Genomic DNA, 20,944 nt, shown 5'->3' with positions numbered 1-20,944 from the left:
GGAGAACTACCAAGATTAAGGATGCACGCACACACTCTCACACACAGATTCACATGCGCGAAAAGCAGAGTCCACCTCTGTTTTCCAGTATCCACGAGACATTTGCAAAATTGATCATAAATTTAGAAACCTCAAGAAATCCCTCCCAAGCAAAAACAGTAGAGGATAAATCGTGTGTCCCTGGCATGTTTAAAGTTGGACATTCCTAGCAAAAGTTGAGGTGAAAACAAAACAAAACAAAACATTTGAAAATACTAAAAAAATTTTTCTAAAGTAACCTAAGCATTTGGAGAAATCAGCTTGAGAGAGGGAAGAGGAGAGACAGCCTGTGAGCATGTTCGCACAGTTGGAGAAGTGGAGATAACACCAGAAGTTGAATCTCTCGTGTGCCGTCCTGCCAATAGCTTTTGTTTGAATTCCCTTCGATACCTGTTAACAATTAAAACCGTACTTTACTGTGAGAAAAGACTGCCAGTGACTTTGAAGCTTGTCTGTATCAGGGGCGGGGAGGTGGAGAACGGGAAGGGAGGGGGCAGGGTGGATGGTGGGCGTTCCAGAGGATCAGGTCTCCCATCAAGGATACAGAGGCAAGCGGATTCCTCACCGCCCCCAGTACAGCGTCCACCCGCTCAAGTCAGACCAGCACCAGCCTTGTGTGAGTCCTTCCTACCTACAGGGGAAAGGCAAAGGACCCCGTCTTCATCTAATTATGGTGTCCGGGCCACAAGGAGGCTCTAAAATTCTCAGGGCCAGAGAGAGATGCCAACTGTGTCCTGATGGTCTTTTGCGGAGGACATGGGAGATCCTAGACAGCCGTTACGTTACCCAAACTGGAAGAGGTGGGGAGGACGAGCCTGAGCAGACTCCAAATCCTCCTCCCTTTAGTTTGGGTGCCCTGTGTTCCCAGTTCTTCTGAATATCCCACTTTTTAAGCCAAACCGACAGGTTCTGGGAAGCCATGGTGGCCCCAACCAGCTTGCGGGTCCCCAGAGGACCTGAACCTCCCCTTTGTGTATCTCAGCACGGCCGGAGCGCCAAATGGCAGACTCAGGACATCACACACGCCCTCCCGTGAGAGGCGCTTACATTTGACTTCATGACACAGGAGTAGGCCATTCGTTCCGAGCTCTGAGGCAGGAGGCTTGTCTTCTAGTCTTATCTCTGTCACTAATTTTCTGTGTGACCCTTCTCTGGACCTGTTTCCTTATTTGTAGAAAGTATAAAGCGATTTTTGGGAAGAACAGGAGAGAGTTAAAGCTGATTTCTAAAATCTGCATCCCTGTATCAGTGGCCAGGGAGGGGGAACATTGCCTCCTGAAGCCTCAGGGTGGTTAGGATTCTTCGGATTACAGGAGAAAGAAACCCGACTCAAAAGAGCTTAAGTGAAAAAAATAAAAAAGAAGTTGGCTGTCATAACAGAAAGGGCAAGGACAAATGACATCGTTAGCTCTCTTGCGTCTCTCTCTCCATTGCCATCTCAGCCGTCTCTCTGTGCAGGCCTCGTTCTCTCCTTCAGACATCTTCTCCCACGTATCAGAGGGTGGAGGGACAGCCAAGACCTTCTCGTGCCAGACGTTCTCAAACAAAGACCCAGGGACAGATTTCTACTGGCCCCACGAGGGTCCTCCGGGTCAGGGTTTCTCAGCAGAGAAGCTACTGGGCTTTGAGGAGGACAGGTCTTTGTTATGGGCACTGTCCAGGGTGTTGCTGATGTTGCGCCCCTGGCCACTAAATGCCAGAAGGGCTCCTCGAGCACTGTGACGACAACAACAAAAGGCGTGCCCCCCTTTCCAAGGCCGGGGATTGGGGTGCAGTACCACCTATGTGGAGAATGTCTACTGTCTCAGTCCCTGACCCAGGGTCCTGGGGCACTGTGGCTGGCCAGCTCTCAGCCATCCGCCCACTCCTGTGGTGGAGATCAGGACGGGCAGGGCACGGCATTTGGCAACCCCTCCAACCTATGCGGCAGCCATGGCTGGGGAGGAGTCATTTCTGAAAGGAAGTATCACCAGGTTCCTGTAACCAGAAGGGATGCTGCGCAGACGAAGACCAACAGCTGTTGATCGCAGGCCTCTGCCCTCATCCCTGAGGGGAACAGTGAGTGCTCCCAAAGGAAAGATCATCACCCTCTTCCCACCAACAGACCCCCAGGCCTCAGCCGCTCAGCATCCTACATCTCAGGACTCGAGCTCAAAACCGATCCCCCTTCACCCGGCATAGAGGTGCTCCTGATCCCTTGTGTTTTTGACACCTCCACATGCTCCCTGGACTTTGACTTCCAAGAGGGTTGAGGCTCCCTATCCCCAGCCAACACCAACAGTCAGCTGGACCAAACTTGCTGGTCCCAACAGGAGCTGGAAGGGAGGTTCCATGGGCCAATCACACCCGGGGCAAGTGCCGTTTCCCACGCATGAGCCCATCAGAACGAGGTCACATGGCGTTTCCAGGAAAGAGCAGAGAGGCCCAGGGCCCCAGCCATCTTCTGAGTTCTGAGAAAAAGAGCAGGCAGGGCTGTTTCTTGAAGAGTCCTACTGTCTTCATGGCTCCACAGCTGCGCTGGGCTGAGCTGCGCTGGGCTGAGCTGATGAGGCACAAGGCTGCAGGAGCCAGGTCCTGGGAAGCACCTCACGCGAGTCAAAAGCAAAGGTGAGGACACATTTTCAGGAGAGATTTCAGAGAGCCTGAGCCCTGAGAGAGTACTGCTCAGTTAGGGGCAGACCTTGCCAGCGTCGTCAGCTCTGCCCCCTGAATCGTCACACCCAGCCCCCCGGAGGATAGTCTCTACTCCTCCTGCAGGCTCAGAAATGTGCCCCAAACTCCTGTTTCATTTCCAGTCAGATAGTTGAGACCATTCAGAGTCTTCCAAAGGAATTTATCTATGAAGCTAAGAGAAATGAAAGAGGAAAATCCCATAAGTCCACCAAGCTTATAGAAACTGTGCAGCTCAGCTTCTGGAAGGTTCTGCTCCACACTCTGTGTGAGAGTTCACTTATGCACGACTCCATATTATTCTGAGGTGTGTTCCTTCCTCCCAAGTCCAACACAACCAGTGTGAGTCAGTCTCCCTAGATGCTCTGCTTTCTTTTTCTGAGCCCTCACGGGCAGGGTTGACTGGGGAGAGCAGGTGCCCTTGGAGGGGCAAGACTACAGCCTGAGATCTTTCTACACAACTGTTCTCCCTTCCTCCCTCCAGCATGGGCAGGTCACCTCCTCTCCTCCAGCTCTCTTTTCCTCTAGGAGCTCACAGTTTAGTGAGGGAGACGACTTCATGCAATTAATTGCCCATTGTGGTGTTGTAACCCCAATACAGCTGGACCACCTCCTAGCCCCCTCATCATGAGGTTCCATCAAAAGAAACAACGTTTTGACTTCCTAAAATAGTTACATAAGTTTTTATTGAAAAGAAATACGTTAATGGTGCCAGAAGGATTACATTTAAATCCCTCAAATGTGGCCTGTGTCACCCGATCCTTCTCCTTCTTTCCATTCTAACATATGTCCAGTTAGCCTTCTCCTTCCATTTCTCCTGCTACCCAGATCCCCATCACAAAAGTCCTGGGAGGCTGGCCCAGGTGTTGGCAAGCTGCCAGAGAGGGCCAGCGGGACAAGCGTTCCTGTTTGTGTCCACCACAAAGCAACAGGACATGTGCGATGGTGGCGGCCTTCTCTCTTACCACTCTTTCCTCTGTCCATCCCCAAAAGTTGTTTCTCCCCGGGATCTCTCCCAGGTCTCCTCACTTGGACTCCGTTTACACTCTTCCTGGCCGGCCTCACATGCTCCCCTGGCCTCCTCTGGCATGGACAGGCTGATGGCTCCCAAATTCCTGTTTCCCCAGGAATTCGGCCTCCTAAGTGCCCAGGTTCTCCCAATATGTAAACTACTCCAGGGAAGAACCCAGAGCTGGAGAGGGAGCTGTGGCTGCCTACAAAGCTCCCTTTAAGGCAGCAAAACCATGACTTTTATAAGTAGGTTACTGATGATGTAACTTGGAAATTACCCCGTGTCTTATTTGTTTGTTTTTTGGTCTCTCCTCCCTCCCCAGCAAGTTCTGGACTGGGCTGGGGGTGGGGTGCACAGTGAACAGCCTTTCTATGTTTCAAACTTGATTGGGCATCTCCAAAGCATTTATTTGTAACATTTCCAGGTCCATCAAAGGTTTGGATTCTCCAAGAGAGAGATCTCTAGATTAATTGGGTCATATGTCATCCCCTGTGGCCAGGGAGCAACATGTCCTAATTGGTCTAGGCCTAAGATTGCTGCCCATCCCTCAACCAATCATGGTGGCAACTGGTTGGGTTTATGGCAATGGTTTAGGTCAGTCACGGACATTCCTAGAGCCCAACCAAACCACGAGGCTGTCCCACTGTGGGGAGAGAGAATAGACAGCGGGTGAATAAGCAACCAGTGTCCCCGCAGAGCCCCTCTCGAGCAGTGGCTTGCAAACATTCTTTTGAACATAATCCACAGTAAGAAATACATTTTACATTGTGACCCACGACACACATACACACACACACACACACACACAACTGGAACAAAACTTTGACAAAATAATATTTACCTTTTGCTACTCGGAACACATGCTGATATCTTGTAATCTTTGCTTCTTGACCAGGTAATGCCCAGCTCTATTTCAGTATTTTTAAATCTTGGTCTGAACTCACTCGATTGACTTCACAACTCACTAACGGGTCACAGCCCACAGTTTAAAAAGTGCCACCCTTAAGGTTTGCATAAACTGCTGCATTGTTTAAATGGTTGTAAAAATGTGTCATAAATTCTCCAGGAATTTAAGAGGGAAGTGTGTGAGGAAGTGGAAGTTGGGTTAATGGAGAGAACAAGGTCATTAAGCACATAGAGGTGCTGCTTGCCACTTGTGACTTAGAAAGAAGAGATTTTTGAGCTCCAAAGTGGGACTGCAGCTTCAGGTGGTAAGGCAGTCCGCCAGGACCTGCCCCCTGAATGCATTAGCTTTGTGGCTACAAAGGACTCCACTGGAGCGGCAGTCTGTGCACGCAGGCCAGCTGGGGGCCCTGAGATGTTTTGTTCTGTGACTTTTGTTACCTAGAACCCAACTCCAATCTCTGACCAGACTTCTTCAACCTCTTAGAGAGCACAGTGAGCAGACAGATGCTTTTTGGTCGTGGTAGGGCCAGGCTGGCCGAAGCACCTACTGTGTGCGGGGCAGTGTCTGTATAAGTGGAGCATGTTGCCGGAGAATGAAGATAAATAGGCCAAGTACCCATTTATGTAAAGTTAATGACATACATAAGCAAATCATATACTTTTAAGAATGCATTCATATAATAAAGACAACATTTAGAATAGTGATTAGGGATTGAGAGAAAGAAAGATACAAGGAAGGGACACGGAGGGGCCTTTACCAGTTATGGCAACATTTTGTTTCCTAATCTAAGTGGTGGATACATAGCTGGTTGCTTTATTATTTATGAAGCATTAAAGAAGCAATGTAGGCCCACATATACACATACCTACACCTATTGGTATGTATGACCCAAAATAGTACGTCATGGACTCTATGCCTCATGAGCTCACAGATTCATGTGGAAGACAGACATAATCACAACTAATATATTACACAATGAGATCATCAGAAATACAAGGAAGCAATTCATCTGGCTGGTTATATGACCTTGGGTAGGTCATTTTATCTCTTGAAGCCTCAGGCTCTTCAGATACATTTTATAGATGATAGATTGATAGATAGACATGATAGATAATAGATGACATACATATACACATATATAAGAGGTTTATTGTGAGAATCAATTGATATGTAATGCATGAGAAAATGTCTGAGAAACTGTGAAACACTGCAACAAATGTGAGATAATATTATCACTTTGGGCATCTTGCAACTGTCTATTTCTTCTGTGAAACTGCTGTCCCACGCGGTTTTGTTCTCAAGTGGCAGTCTGAGGAAGCAGGTTGGAAGTGACTGTAAGTTATTCTCAATCTAACATATTTTGTGTCTAGCACAATGAGGGGTAGAAATAAAGACGACACCAGCTACTCCGGAATAGCATGTGGTCTCGGAGCTGACGAGACCCATGGGATGGCCAGACTAAGGGCACCAGGCCTCTGGACTGAGGTCTGTCCAGAGGGCTGATGCTGAGAGGAGGGTACTTGCTTCCCCTTCCCGGGGGCTTTCTCAGTCCAGGCAGCAGAGCCCGCTGTGTCATCACACTGGGCCTGGCAGGGCTGCTCCTCCCCAGTACCCAGGCCTGATCGTGGACGCAGGTCCCTTTCCCCAGCCCTCGTCAGCCTGAGAAAGCACAGGAACACTCTAGGGCTTCCGATGCTGCCAGAGTAAGCTCTCGTTCAGGACTCCAGACCCTGTTCCCGCCCTCTGTTATAGGAGACACCCGACGCCAGTCCAGACAGCCCGCACTGCTCTGCAGGCTGCTTGTTCAAGGTCCCGATTTCTGGTCCTTGCCATCTCCACGTGAGGAGTTCCACCGTAAGGTCTCAGAGGCTTGATCTCAGGCTTGATAAGGTGAGAGTTCGTCATTAAGACTTAGGAGTCCAGGGTCAAGGACCCTGCAGACAAACTGACTCCTGAACCGAGGCTCTGAAGATTCCTTTGGGATAGAACGTGTCTCAGAGATGGGGGAGACTGAGGCCTCAAGTTGGAGTCAGGTGGTTCACCAGCCAGAGTTCCAGCTGGACAGGGGACCCACTCAAATGGGGTAATTCGAGGAGAGTTTAGTAAAAGGATTATTTTCAAAAGGATGGCAGGGTATGGAGAAACCACAAGAGAGAATGCAGAACCCCAAAGGCTTGTGGAGGCACTAGGAGCGGCAGGTGCTGTTACCGCCCAGGCCTGAGTAGGCGAGTGGAGGAGGAGCTACTGGTGCCTGGAGAGAGTCCTGTGAAGGGAGCCGCTTGACAGGAGCTGAGCTTTCCAAGGGACAGATGCAGCCAGACCTCGGAGATGCTATAGACAGGGAGCCTGGCAATAAGGACCCCGCCCTCACTCTCCTCCCTCCCTCTCAGCTCCAGCCAGTGGCCTAATCTAACTGGGAGCCAAAGGGCAAGGGAATCCATTGCTGTATTCCAGAGGGACCCTCTTGCAGGGCACAGAGCCAAGTGGGTCTGGAGGAGCAACCGGCCCACACAGCCACGCTTTGAAAGTGAAGGGTAGGTCGATGGGGGCCAGTCTTGAGCAGAGCAGACCAAGAGTCAAGATGGGGAAACCCAGAGTGACCAGAGACACAAAACATAGTCCAGCATTCGATTCAGGAAGACCACCTCAGACAACAGGAATTCAGAGATAGAAAAGGCCAGTGGGAGGTGAGGACACGTCCTTGACGGCTGAATTCAAGTGTCCTGTGTTTAAACCAGGACGAAGTCACATCTTTGCAGAGATATTTTTGGCATTCAAGAGTCGAATTCATTTAGCAATTTCACTTGCAGCAGCAGTGAAATTTCCCATCAACTGCTTTCAAGGACATTTAGAAACAAATTTGTAGCACACTCCACTGTTTACTTTGTTAAGCATCCCTGAGTGACTTAATGGGAAGATCTTTGCACAACAATTCAGAAGACCTGTATTAGACTCATTGGTCCTTTAAACCACTCCTTTCCCTTCTCTGGCCCTCACTTTCCTTCTCTGTAGTATGAGAAGGTTGGTTGTGATCTCTAAGATCCTTTCTGATTCTGCCACGCTAAGATTTTAATAGAAACTATACGATCAGACACATTGGTCTTGGCAATGATTTTTTTAGATAGGAAACCAGAAGCTCAGGAAACAAGAGTAAAAATAAACAAGTGGGATTAGATCAAACTAGAAAGCTTCTGCACAGCAAAGGAAACAATCAACAAAATGAAAACGAACAGGACAAAGCTTTGAAATAGGAGAAAATATTTGCAAACCATATATCTGATAAGGGGTTAATATCCACAATATATAAGAAATTCATACAGCTCAATAGCAAAAACGAGGGAAAACACCAATTTTAGAAGTGGGCAAAGGAACTGAGTAGACACTTTTCCAAAAAAGACATACAAATGGCCAACAGATACATGAAAAGATGCTCAACATCACTAATCATCAGGGAAATGCAACTCGAAACCACAATGAGATATCATCTCGCTCCTGTTAGAATCGCTATTACCAAAAAGACAAAAGATAAGCTAGCATTAGAGAGGACATAAAGAAAAGGGAAGTCTTGTGCACTGTTGGTAGGAATGCAAATTGGTATAGTCATTATGGAAACAGTATGGTGGTTCCTCAAAAAATTAAAAATAAAACTATCATATGATCCAGCAATCCCTCTTATGGGTATTATCCAAAGGAAATGAAATCTGTACCTCGAAGGTATGTCTGCACTCCTGTGTTCATTGCAGCACCATTCACAGTAGCCAAGATATGGAAACAGTCTAAGTGTCTGTCAATGGATGAGTGGATAAAGAAATTATGAGATATATATATATATATATATATATATATATACACACACATATACAATGGAATATTATTCAGTCTTAAAAAGGGAGATCCTACCATTTGCGACAACATGGATGAAACTGGAGGACATTATGCTGAGTGAAATAAGCCAGACGCAAGAAAGAAAAAAAAATACTGCATGATCTCACCCATATGTGGAATTCATAGAAGCAGAGAGTAGAACGGTGATGACCAGGGGCAGGGAGGTGGGAGAAATGGAGAGATGTTGGTCAAGGGGTACAAAGTTGCAGTTATGTAGCAAGAACAAGTTCTGAGGATCTAAAGTACAACTTAGTGACTATAGTCAATAATACTGTATTGTATACTGGAAATTTGCTAAGAGAGTAGATTTCGGGTGCTCTCACCACACACATGCAGACACATACACTCACTCAAAGATGATTACTATGTAGAGAGATGGGTATGTTAACTAGCTTGATTTTAGTAATCATTTCACTATGTATGCGTATACCAAACACGTACACCTTAAATATGTACAATTTTTATTTTAAAAAAAAGAACCAGTCATGACTTATTAGCACAGCCAACTTGGCAGTCACTATGTGATTCCATTTTGTAAGCTATGAAATCGTTTCTTTGCAATCTCTCTTTAAAATTGCTCCATTGCTCTGATGCAGCAAAGAGGCAAGACAAAAATTATTGCTTTCCAGTGGACTCATGCCCGTAAAAACAAACCCAAGTGTACTGCTGCTAAAAAGAAGCCCGTCTGCCACGCTTCCTATTTATTTGGCTTTGGAGAATTGGACAGGGCAGAGCTGAGGAAGGCGAGATACACGGCACTGAGTCATCACCTGACATGGTTCTCATCGCCGGGAGCCTCCTGCAGGCCTGGCGGCTAACAGCTAACTCTCACGACTTCCCCCTCAGTTCACTTCTCCACAGAGCAAGACGTTGTGCTCACTTCCTCATTACGATTCCTGCCAACAAAGTTCATTTCTTGTTTAAGATAGAAACAAAACAAAAACAGCCTTGAATGCACACTCTTACTTTGGTTCCTGGCATCAAATCTGACTTTCCGTAAGAGGGATCTGTCGTGTTTGCCTGATCAGTCCCTCTTTCCACCTTTCTCTACAGGGACAGCCGTCTCACCACCTTCCCTGAGAGATCTGTTCCTCCCCCTAAAGGCCCTGGGGTTGATTCCAGTGGGGCTGCCAACCACAGATTCCTGAGCCCTGGCCACAAGAGGATGATGCAACCTAAGCCTGAGCCGTCATAGAGCCCCACCCCCAGCCTGGAGCCTGAATGAGGGGACTGATCAAAGCTGGGCCAATCAGCTGGGACTTCTACACAGGAAAGCAGGGGAGGGGAGAGAAGCCTTCTCATTGCCTGGGCACAGCTGAGCTGAATAATATAAGCCAGGAGCTTCTGGTGGCCATGCCTCCTGTGCCTGTCCTCGCAAGGATGAAGTCATCCCCAGTAAGAGAAAATGAGGCCTGAGCACAGAGAAAAGTCAAGACGAATGACGGAGGCAAAGGGATGGGAGTAGGAAGGTGAGACTTGACAGCATTATTCATTTATCTGGATGCAGTGGTCCCAATGCCAGGCCCACCCTTGTTACAAGAGCCGATAACTCTCCTTTTTTAGTTAAGCTAGGTTTACATGGATTTCTGTCCCATAGCCAAAGAAGCCTGAATAATCAAGAAATTGGTACCTGCAAACGGGGACTTGTAAGCAATAAGGTAAGAGACCCTAAAATGTGGAACTGGCTCAGGCAAGGTGATGAGAAGCCACGAGGATTCCTCTTTTCTGAGGGGAGAAGCTAGCATTCCAGCCCACGTGCTGGCAAGCAGCCGGGCAAATCTTCGCCAGCCATTACAAGAGGTCTGGGTCAAAAGATGTCAGGATGTTATGGGTTGGCTATGAACTACCAAAAAGGATGCTCCAAGGAAGCTGGGCTGTTTGACAGCAGCAGGGAACCACAGGCAGAGAAAGGAGAGGCTCCCTCCCCGCACAGCAAGATTCCAAGGGTGCCGAGAGTTTGATGATCTTTTTCCTTAAAGAATTGTGAAAGCAGAACTCTGTGATTGGGAAGGGGTATACCCTGGGGGAGCTGGAGTAAAGAGGGAGCATCTCATCCTGAAGCAACATTGACTGGAAACAGCCCAGGGCCTGTGCGGGCTTCCCCAACCCTCGGAGCTTCAAGCCAGCTCAGGCCAGGAAGCTGAGTCCCCAGAAAATGGACCTTCCTAAGACCTGTGGGGAAGTGCAGGAATCCCTCCACTATGGGGTCCAGGTTGCGGCTGCTCGGTGGAATTTTCTCGAGTCCCCCAAGAAATAGGACCAATCCGAGGACAGAAAGAATCTGCTCCTCTGCCAGAGCAGTGAGTCTTTGCTGTCCTTGTCCGGAAGGATGGGACATAGGGATTTGGCAGATGACGACTCGCTGGAATTTGCTTCCTCTCTCTCTTTTTTAAGTAAAATTTTGCAAACATACATGGAGTGGTTAAAGGTATCATTTAATTACAGGTGGTGAGAGCACGAGTGTGACGAGCAGGCTTCTCAACTATAACCTGAGCAAAGTACTATTTTTCCATTTATGCAACACATTTATTGAGCACCTACTAAGTGGCAGATACTCTTCTAGACCCTGGGGATGGGAGAACGAAGAAAACAAGTAATTAGAAAGAAATCTCGCCCTTACAGAGTCATTCCATACCGGGAATAGTACCGCCATCTGGGCAACTGGCCAGCCCCAAAGCCCAGGAATCACACTCTCATTCCCGGGACCTTTTAGCACGGTTCCTCCTAAATTCCCCCAAAGCTGCCCACTTCTCACCATCTCCACTGCTCCAGCCGCAGCTCGGGACACCGTCACCTCTCAGCAACATCGCTGCCACAGTTCATTAACCGGTCCATTCGCCTCCAATGCCGCCCCCACAGTCCATTCAGCACACAGAGGTCACAGTGGTCCTTCCAAATCAAAAATCAGTTCACATCCTTTTAAACTTGATAGATCTTTTGAGAGCAAAAATCTAGATAGTTGTACCTATCTCAATAATAAAAGGATGCTAGCCACAGGAGGTGAGTATTTGAGACTCTTTTTGTGGATATAGAGTCAATGCTGGTTTCATGTTTTCCAACAGTGGAAAATGTCGTAATAAGTCCAATTATATAATTTTCCGCCTCAAAAAAAAAGAAAAAGAAAAAAACTAGTTCATACCCCTCTCCTGCTTAAAATCATCCAGTAGCTTCTCAGAGCAACTAGACATAAACTCCAAACCCCCTACCTTAGTCCTCAAGAGCCAGGTGGCCTGCAGCTGCCTTCTCTCTGTCTTCTCTCCCCTTTGCTCTCGCTCCAGCTCCTACCAGCCTCTTTCCTCCCCTTAGCCACGCCAACCAAGTTTGCATCTCGAGCGAGGCCTTTCCGTTTTCGGTTCCTCCTTGTTGGGACACTGCCCCCAGGTCTTTACAAGCCTGCCTCCTTTCCACCCTTCCCAGGTAACAGGATGTGCGATGGGACTGTTCCTGTTGTCCGGGAATTCCAGCTAAAGCCCAGAGGCGAGGACAAAGAGGCTCTAAGCCAAGAAGCACACCACCTGCTGAAGCGAGCTGCCCACCATGGCACACGCTGCCTACCCGGGCTCACCAAAAGGTGACCTGCTGTTCCCATCGCTCCTTCCTAATCTGTACGAGATGACTGGGAAGGAGAAAAAGGGGAGACGGAGGCAGAATCATCTGTCCTGCGGGGAGGGCAGTGTTTGTGGTGAGAGGTGACCTCCCCCTAAGCCAAATACTGGGACACTCTGGGGGTTCTGCCCAGAGAGGGGGCCCTGAGGGAAGGGGAGACTGGCCTGCTGTTCCCTGGTTGGCTATTATTTTCTAATGTGCCCTTGCACTTACCGAAGGAAGGTGGAGGAGAATGGGCACTGTTTCAGGATGGGAATGGGGCAAAGGGAGAGCTCCCTGCACTCCTACTGTTGCCCTGACAAGAAGGGAAGAATTTCCATTCGGGCTAAGTGGACATCGTGGACGGTAGCTGGGCTTGGGCCCACAGGTCCTCCAGAGGACTCACCAGCATTTGAATATCTGCCTCAGAGGGGGAGTCAGTCACTGTGAGCCCAAAACACAGTAACAGCGGGCCTAGAAAGGACGGCAGCTGTGGCCAGGTGGGTAAAGATGCTCTCGTCCAGTTTCCTCTCCTTCTGCCCAGCCCAAACACACCAGTGAGCTTTGAAGCCAGATACCCGAGGGTTACCATAGAAATGTGGATGAAGACAGTGGGGACTGAAGTCGGGTTTCTGAGGGTTACTGTAGATATTCAGTATGAACATGATTGCCTTTCACAATTTGCTATTTTCTTGTTTGAGCTGAGGGGTGACTCAGGGGTCATGAGGACCTGTGAGCCTGTTTTGCTGAAGAGAGAACGCCTTCAGGGATGTTGTGATGACAGGATGATCAGCCCCCCAGTGGCTGTTGACGCCCAGAAGTCAGATTGCCCAGGAGCTTCTCTACAGTGAAAGAAATACGGACTTACCCTTCGTTTCTCCAAAACTCCTCCTGCCAAGCCCCTTGGCTCTGTAAAACGCCCTGCTTTCTTCTCTGGTTAAGGCAGATTTAAGAGAACCTCTCCTCCCGCCTTCTTGTTTCGGTGAATTCAAATAAACCTTTCTCCGTCTCCACGCAGGGATGGCTCAGCGACTGACCTACTGCGCGTGGGTGTGTGAACTGGAGACTAAGAGGTTCCCTATGGAGCGGGGCCTTGAAGAAGGGAGGGAGGGATAGCTCAGAACCTGATCGCGCTCCTTCCCCAGCTTCATTGCTAGCAGTCAGGATTCCAGTTCAAGACCGCTCCATGTGAGGGCAGGGGAAAAGGGAGAAGAGATTTTAATCATTTGAGATTGAAGTCTAAAAGTAGGCTGGACCTTTAAGAACCAGGAAGGGGAGTCTTCCTGTGTCTGGCCCGGCCTGTCTGCCCCCAGGGAGCATTTCCCACTGCCGACTCTGCCCTGCAGTGGGGTGGGGCCAGATCCCCGCAGGCTGTGCTGCCCAGGCCCACAGGCCCGAGTACCTGGCTTCTGGTTCCTTTGGTAGGTGAGGGACTGGCAAGCAGGAGGAAGGGAGGAGTCAGGCATTTTCCTTCCATCCTCTCTGCCTCCAGTGCAGTTGCTGGCTGCCGGCTCTTCTTCTCTTCTGCCTCCAGGCTCAGCGCGGTCCAGCTTTTGCTGTTTGAGCCTCGCCTCCGGGCTGAGGGAACCCGTCTTCCTCCATTTGCCCCTCTGTTGATAATATCTGGATAGTCTTACTGTGCCCTGTTCAGCTTCTCAGCTTTTCCATCACTTGTGTAACTTATCATCTGCATCAAATTCCCTCTGTTTCAAATACTTAAAGTGCTTTTTGTCTTTTGAGCGGACCTTAACTCATCTATTTCCCCACAGGTTTATAAGGGTCTATGCTGTAAAGGACGCTGCTATAAATATCGCAGGGTCGGGGATAGCATTTGTAAGAAATCAAATAGTTTTATATTAATATCTTCATCAAGACATCTCAATAGACTAGTTACAAACACCCCAACTCAAATGTCATCTCTTCAGAAGGGTATCTCAGCATCCCTCACCCCAGTGGCATCCCATTACCTTATTTTGTGTTTTTTAAAGCCGTTTTCAGTACCTGAATTCATCTTATCTATTTATTTGTGTCCATGTGTATTATCTCCCTCCCCTCCCACTGGAAGATAAGATCCTTGAGGCCAGTAACTCTTGCTGTATCCCTATGTGCTCAATAATTAATAACTGACCGGCCAGCATCAGGACCTGGTGAAATGGAGTGTGCGCCATCCTGAGACGCTCCACCAGCAGCAGCGGGATGTGATAGTTGTACGTCTCTTGGTTGTCAAATCTTGAGGGGGTGAGAGCGTTTTTATTGTATGTAAGTTAAAGCATTCTTGGAATTGTATACATGGGAGAGAGAGAGAGGAAAAGAGATACAAGAGAGAGAGAGACACAGAGAGAGACAGCGTCTAATACCCACAAGGGGGAATGTAATGGGCAGGTTTTATTTTCACTTGCCAATTTACCATTTTTTCCTTCTGTAGCATCCTCCTTTTTTTGAGGAATTGCTCCTATCCCACCCATAAAAATAGCTAAGAATGCAGAATTTGTGGAGGTGAGCAGATTTTTTATAATCTTTTAAATTTCATTTGTGGTTAGACTCTTCAGATTTTCTGTTTATTTTGGCGTCTGTTTAGATCACTACATTTCCACAGAACATCATCTACTATACATATATTTAAAAATTCACACTAGTAAATTGTATACAGAATCTTTTCATTTTTAAAACGACTCCTGTGTCGGTGGTTTATGGCCTTTCGCATTATAATTTTGTACCTATGTGTTTTTCTTTCTTTTGCTGGAGGTCAGCTTGCCAGACTTGCTAGAGGTCTGCTTAGTTTTGCTTGTTTTCAAATACCCAGCTCTTTGTTTTATTTATCAGTTTTACCATGTTTTGTAAACTTTGATTAATTCATTTTAACTTTTTATCTTCATTAATTTTTTCTCCTTCTGATAGAGGATCAAAGATACTAAGATGTCACATTTACTGTTGCTGCCATGACCGAAGCCGAAAAGCAGCACAGAACCGTGCGGAGGGTGGGCCCTGACTTGGACCTGCCTCTAAGGAGGGGTGAGCCTGGACTGCTGAGTGGGGGTGTAGGAGCTGCCTCTGCGTCTGCACCTTTAGCAGCCCTCTAGCCCATCTCTGGCTTCAGCCACGGCTGTGGTAGGCAGTTCCACTCTGCTTTTGCTGCTGGTATTCCACCTGCAGACACATGCCACCTGTCTTTCTCCATTCCACGCTCAGACCTTCTCCCAATGCCCGGAAGCTTTCTGGGCTGGCTTGCAAGCCCAGCTCAGAAATGCAGAGGAGTTAATACCCTATAGGCAACCCTCAACCAACACAGAACGGTGGCTGATGGACAAATGCTCCAGCCTCCAGTCCAACAGGTGGAGACTTTCGGGAGATATTCTGCACGCTTCTCAGAGGTCCTGGTGGAATTGAACTCCCACCGCTGACAGTAGTGACCTCAACAATGCATCCATAGATGAACTCTCCCCTTCTCTGTCTCACTCCCCCTGTCCCTTCACTCCTGCTTCCTGGGATCACCTGTACCAAGTCTTGTCTCAGGCTCTGCTTTGGGGGACACTACAGTCTGGGAAATGTTTGATGTGGACAGAAGCAGGACTAATGGTGGAACTTCTAAGTTAGCCTCCCTCCTGCATGTGGGATGCCTTGAAGAAAGCTGCAGCGTAGATGAAAAGGAAACGCTATACCATCTAACAGCTGGGACACCGGAGACCAGGCGGTTCTGCTGCAGGCCCCATAACCACCGAGGACACTATGAGAAGCAGCGCCCTTCCTCGAGCTCTGAGAAAGCACCCCTGCTTGGACCGACTGAGACCTGTGTCAGCGAAAGCTGGGGCGGTGTGGGTGACAGGACTACCAGAACAGGGTGATCCTGTCAGAGCCCCTCTCTTCAGGATCGCCATGCCTTCAGCACAGCTCTCAGCAGCACCAGCTCTCCACTAACAGCCAATGGAGCGCCGACCAACACCTGGCAAGTGAATCTGGCTGCAGGGACATCCCTAAGGTCCCCTCCCCCAGCAGGTGTCCACAGAGCAATGCTGAGTAGGACTGATTTCTGGGCAAATGTAAGCAACCCTGGAATATTTGAAGGTAGAATTATTGAAAAATATTTGACGAAGAAAAGCATTGGACTTTCTGCTAATTTCACACCTAGCAGATCAGAGCTGTAATTGAGGCTTAAAAAGAAACACGAACGCACTTTATCATCACAAGTTGGTAAAGTCAGGAATGTACTTTACAACCACTTTATCAACATTTAGTCAAACATTTCCCAAAACTCATTCATTTGCCTAGTATCTAACAATTTACTATCTGTACTATTCGTTACTTAATATTTTTCTTTAAACCAAAACACTTTTTCAAACTTAAATATCCACTTAAGCTTCATATTGAATGAAAATAAATGTGGAATTATGGATCTGGTGCTACCTATGTTTTTCTAACACATATGAAAATAAGCACACAACTATTAGAAAAATCACCTCAATTTATATGTGGTATGCGTATTTCACATTGGGCAACATCGATTAGCCATGACTATAAATTGTCCTGACTTTGTTTCTCATTAGATTGCTAAGGTATTACAATGGTTTTTGCTTTCTGAGATCTTAATTCTCCGTGAATTTTCCTTTGGTCATAATTGTTCCGCAAAGATTGTTTCTCAGAAAGAGTACTTTCGATACTTGACATTCCTGAAAGTATCTCTCTTTTGTTCTCAGTTTGCCTACCGCAAAATTTTAATATCATAATTCTCAATCTACAGGATTATTTACATATTGCCCCATTGTCTTCTAATTTTTAACATTGCAAATGAGAACTCCAACGCCAGTCTGAATCTCTTTCTGTAGGAAAGTTTATAGGATTTTTACATTATCCTTGAAATTCAGAAATTTTACCAGCTATGTCCTTGGGTGGAATTTTTGCAGCAATTCTGCCCAGGACTCAGTGAACCACTTCAATCCATAGATAAAACATTTTTCAGCTCAGGAAATTTTCTTTCGTTATTTTGTTAATTGACACTTCACTTCTACCCATCCTTCTTACTTATTCTAAGACTCCTGTTATATGAATATTGGAACATTATATCCATCTCTCTCTCTCTCTTTTTTTTTTTTTTTGAAGATTAGCCCTGAGCTAACATCTGCTGCCAATCCTCCTCTTTTTTTGCCGAGGAAGACTGGCCCTGAGCTGATATCCGTGCCCATCTTCCTCTACCTCATATGTGGGAACCCCACTACAGCCTGGCCTGTCAGGTGGTGCTTAGGTCCACACCGGGGATGTGAACAGATGAACCCCAGGCCTCTGAAGCAGAACGTGCAAACTTAACTGCTATATCACCCGGCTGGCCCCACCTCTCTCTTATTTTTTATCTCATGAATTTATCTTTTTGTCTTTGTTCTGAGAGGATTGTATTAATTCTTGTGAGTTTATCTGATAACACACTCAGTCAGTTTTCCATAGTATATATGCATTTCTGTTTTATTTTTGGGCACATACGATCATGTATTTTATTTTCAAGAACTGTTTCTTGTTCTCCATTTCATGCTTTTCTTCTCCTCTAACAATTCACTGAGATACAAATGCTGATGAGGATTTTAGGCTGGGTAATTTTAAAAAACTGCAGATGAGAAGCAGGCTCCGAGGACTGGAATTTGCTTGCTCTTTGAAAGACATTTGCATTTGTGAAGGAAGGGGGGATGACCTTGTAGGGACCTGAAATTGGCCACCCCAGGATGTGTCTCTTTGGCATCGGGATTGTTTTGGGCTGATTGCTTTCGATAAACTGGGACAGGGAAGGAGGCTCTGGGGAATGGAACTTGCCCTTCTTGGGACACATTTACGTTTGTAAGGTAAATCTCTATCTGTAAAAGGTGCCTCCCTCTCTGTACCAGGAAGAAGAAGATGACCTTGTCCCTAGAAACTCTTAATGGGGAAGGCAAGAACTTAAGTTGATTGCTGTCTGGCAATCTCATGTAACTGATTTAGGGTGGTGGCTTCTAACCTTTCTAACCTTTACTTAATCCGATTTCATTCTTGTCTAAAAGTCATGGGATCACCCAACGACCAGACCCCACCTGCACTGATACCATTGTAACTTTTTTTCATGTTCTTTCCTTTGTCTTGTAAAGAGATGACTCACATACCCATGCCTTATAAAATTAGCCCTAACCCTCAACTCGGGGCAGCAGCAGCGGCTCTGCCTGCCCATGGGCCCTGTCCCCATGCTATTCCACACTATTCTCTAAATAAAAGAGCACTACTGCCAGATCTTGAGAGTCCAGGAAATCTTTCTTTCGACTCCTCGGCTCACCAACCCCGCATCAATGCGAACTTTTTAAAAGTTAGCTCCTGCTGGGGCCGGCCCCGTGGCGCAGCGGTTAAGTTTGCACGTTCCGCTTCTCGGCAGCCCGGGGTTCGCTGGTTCAGATCCCGGGTGCGGACATGGCACTGCTTGGCAGCCATGCTGTGGTAGGTGTCCCACGTATAAACTAGAGGAAGATGGGCACGGATGTTAGCTCAGAGCCAGGCTTCCTCAGCAAAAAGAGGAGGACTGGCAGTAGTTAGCTGAGGGCTAATCTTCCTCAAAAAAAAAAACAACCCCCAAAAAAGTTAGCTCCTGCTTTCTGTAATATTTCTTTTTAATTGGCTCTGATCGGTCTGCTGGTTCTCGTTTTGAGGCTGCTTAATCTCTTCAGATGACTAACTGGTGCTTGTTGTTATTCACTGATATTTATAAATACGACAGCCTATATTGAAAGGGATTGAGAGCTCTTCTGAGCGCTGGCAGCAGATGCACAGGTCACTAGGAGCTCTCCTTGCTGCTCCCAGCCCATCTTTGCCTCCAGCCCCTGCTGGCAGTCACGTGGGCATCAGCATCAGGACAGACGCACAGGCAGGCCCTGCTTTTGCTGTGGTTGTCAGATATCCAGTCATACTGGGTTCACATCTTCCAGAAAGTTCTTGAGGTTTCTGTCTAGTTGATGTTCTTCCTTTTAACAGTAGTGTTTCAGGGCTTTTTTCCCCCTTATTTTTATTGTTTTCATAATTTCAGTAAGATTTGGGAAGTTATTGTAAGCTCAGATTGTTAACTTGAAATGAAGCCTTCGTGACTTCCCATTAGATTGAGTCAGATATGTGGGTTCTACAGCACCGGCCCATAGACCTCCAACTTCCCATTGCTAGAGTCTACACCTCTTGGCCTGAGAGCTTTTCCTGGCAGCCTGAGCCCCCTCTGCCTGGGCATGGCGGGTCAGAAGTACCAGAATTTAATGCACTCCTGCCTTTCAGCGACTGGTGGGAGTTGGTGTATAAATATCACGGCTCCCCAGGCTCCTGGATGGGAAACTCTGAGGTGCTCGCTCCGTACCGGCTCCCAGAGTTCCCGAGAAGAGAGTGTGATCTGCTCACCGACATCAGTGGTGGCCAGATGCCCCCTTTAAAGCCTGCCCGCCCTTCTCTGTCTCCCTTCCCCACCTCACTACCCCTCCTGGTTTGTCCTGGGATCACGTCCCACATAAACTACTTGCAAATGAATCCTCATCTAAGGGGAACCCAAATCAAAACATTGACAGAGTGTGGCAGGCTTTTTAGAAAGTTCTTCCTTCTGGTGTGGAGAGGGAACTGGAAGGGAGAAGCTGGAGGCCAGGGGATCAGCACGGAGGTGTGAGCAGCAGGCCCACAGAAGGTCAGAGAGGAGCCAGCTCCCCTTTGTCTCAAAGGAAGACCAGCATATGCAGCCAAGCAAGAGCGTGCTGAGATATTTTTTAAGTATTTTGACATTTACAAGAGTAGAAGTGACCATGATGGAAATATCCAGACTTTGCTGAACTTCCTAGCACTTCCTTTATTTATTTTATTATTTGTTTTTATTGTTGCTGTTGTTACTATTACCAAGGAAGCGCTCAATCAATATTTGTTGAATGAATGAATAAATAAACGACTCCTAGGCTTCTGGTTGGCTGGTGGTGCCATTCACTGAGAGAAGGACCAGAGGAAAAGGAGCGAGTCCGGAAGGAGAGGTAGGGTGGGCAGTCTCCTCTAGGAACATACCAGATAACAGGGCACTTCAGAGCCTGCTTGGAACTCAGGGTGCAGGGCAGGCTTAGGCAGGGGGACAATCAGACTATTTCACAGTCATTGTGGCATGTGCTCCTGTCAATCAGAAGGAATCCAGCCCCAGTGCCAGAGCTGAATCCTGGAGCCCCTATGGAGCCAGATGATAACATCTTAGCTGTTGGATTACGAGGAGGATGAGCAGAGGGGCAGGGCAGCCAGGGTCTTGGGACAGTGGATATTCACCAACAATAGGTTCAGCTGCACCAGTGTGTACAGACTGAGCCAGAGCCCCGGCTTGGAGACAGGCAGAGAAACCAGGCAGACTGGAAGACACCATCCGGCAAGGGTGGAGAAAGGACCCCCAGCTCCTCCCAAGAGACGACTGTGCAGGCCAAGGATAGTGAGCACTTTCTGGATGCTTACTCAGGGTCAGAACCCCATTCCTAAGGCTTCCAACAAATCAGCTCAGTGGAGAACAGTTTCCATTACTATCTATTTTACAGATAAAGAAACTGAGCTGCAGGGAAGGGTTCAATGTAGGGGACAATTTTTGGTAACCTGGAGATTTTCAGTAACTTGCCTAGGATTACACGGCTAGTACGTGGCAGAGCCAAAATTCAAACCCAGACAAAGAGCTGTCTACACTTGACTTCCCTGTAAGTTGGGAGTCAAGGTGGAAGGCAAAGGGGGAGATCAGTCAGGGCCAATCAAAGAGATTTGAGGAGTCTCAGTGGTGTCTTGGTGACCCAGGAGCTCAAGGAGTTACACAGAAAGGTACTTCAGCTGCTAAGTAGGCAGGGATTACTCACATATACTTG

The 20,944-nt window shown here is 47.5% G+C and overlaps 1 long non-coding RNA gene across 1 annotated transcript; it reads left to right on the top strand.

Annotated features, from left to right (window-relative positions):
* The first annotated feature begins 9,813 nt into the window (after positions 1–9,813).
* On the top strand, positions 9,814–16,488 carry LOC139079672 (uncharacterized). The gene is made up of 5 exons (XR_011533469.1): positions 9,814–9,982; positions 11,931–12,084; positions 12,487–14,305; positions 14,524–14,594; positions 14,997–16,488. It is a non-coding gene; the product is annotated as an uncharacterized lncRNA (long non-coding RNA).
* Positions 16,489–20,944: the final 4,456 nt, after the last annotated feature.

The sequence above is a fragment of the Equus przewalskii genome, chromosome 26 (genome assembly GCF_037783145.1).
Source record: "Equus przewalskii isolate Varuska chromosome 26, EquPr2, whole genome shotgun sequence".
Classification (NCBI taxonomy): domain Eukaryota; kingdom Metazoa; phylum Chordata; class Mammalia; order Perissodactyla; family Equidae; genus Equus; species Equus przewalskii.
Note: the sequence above shows the minus strand (reverse complement) of the source record. Positions and strands in the feature narration are given on the sequence as shown.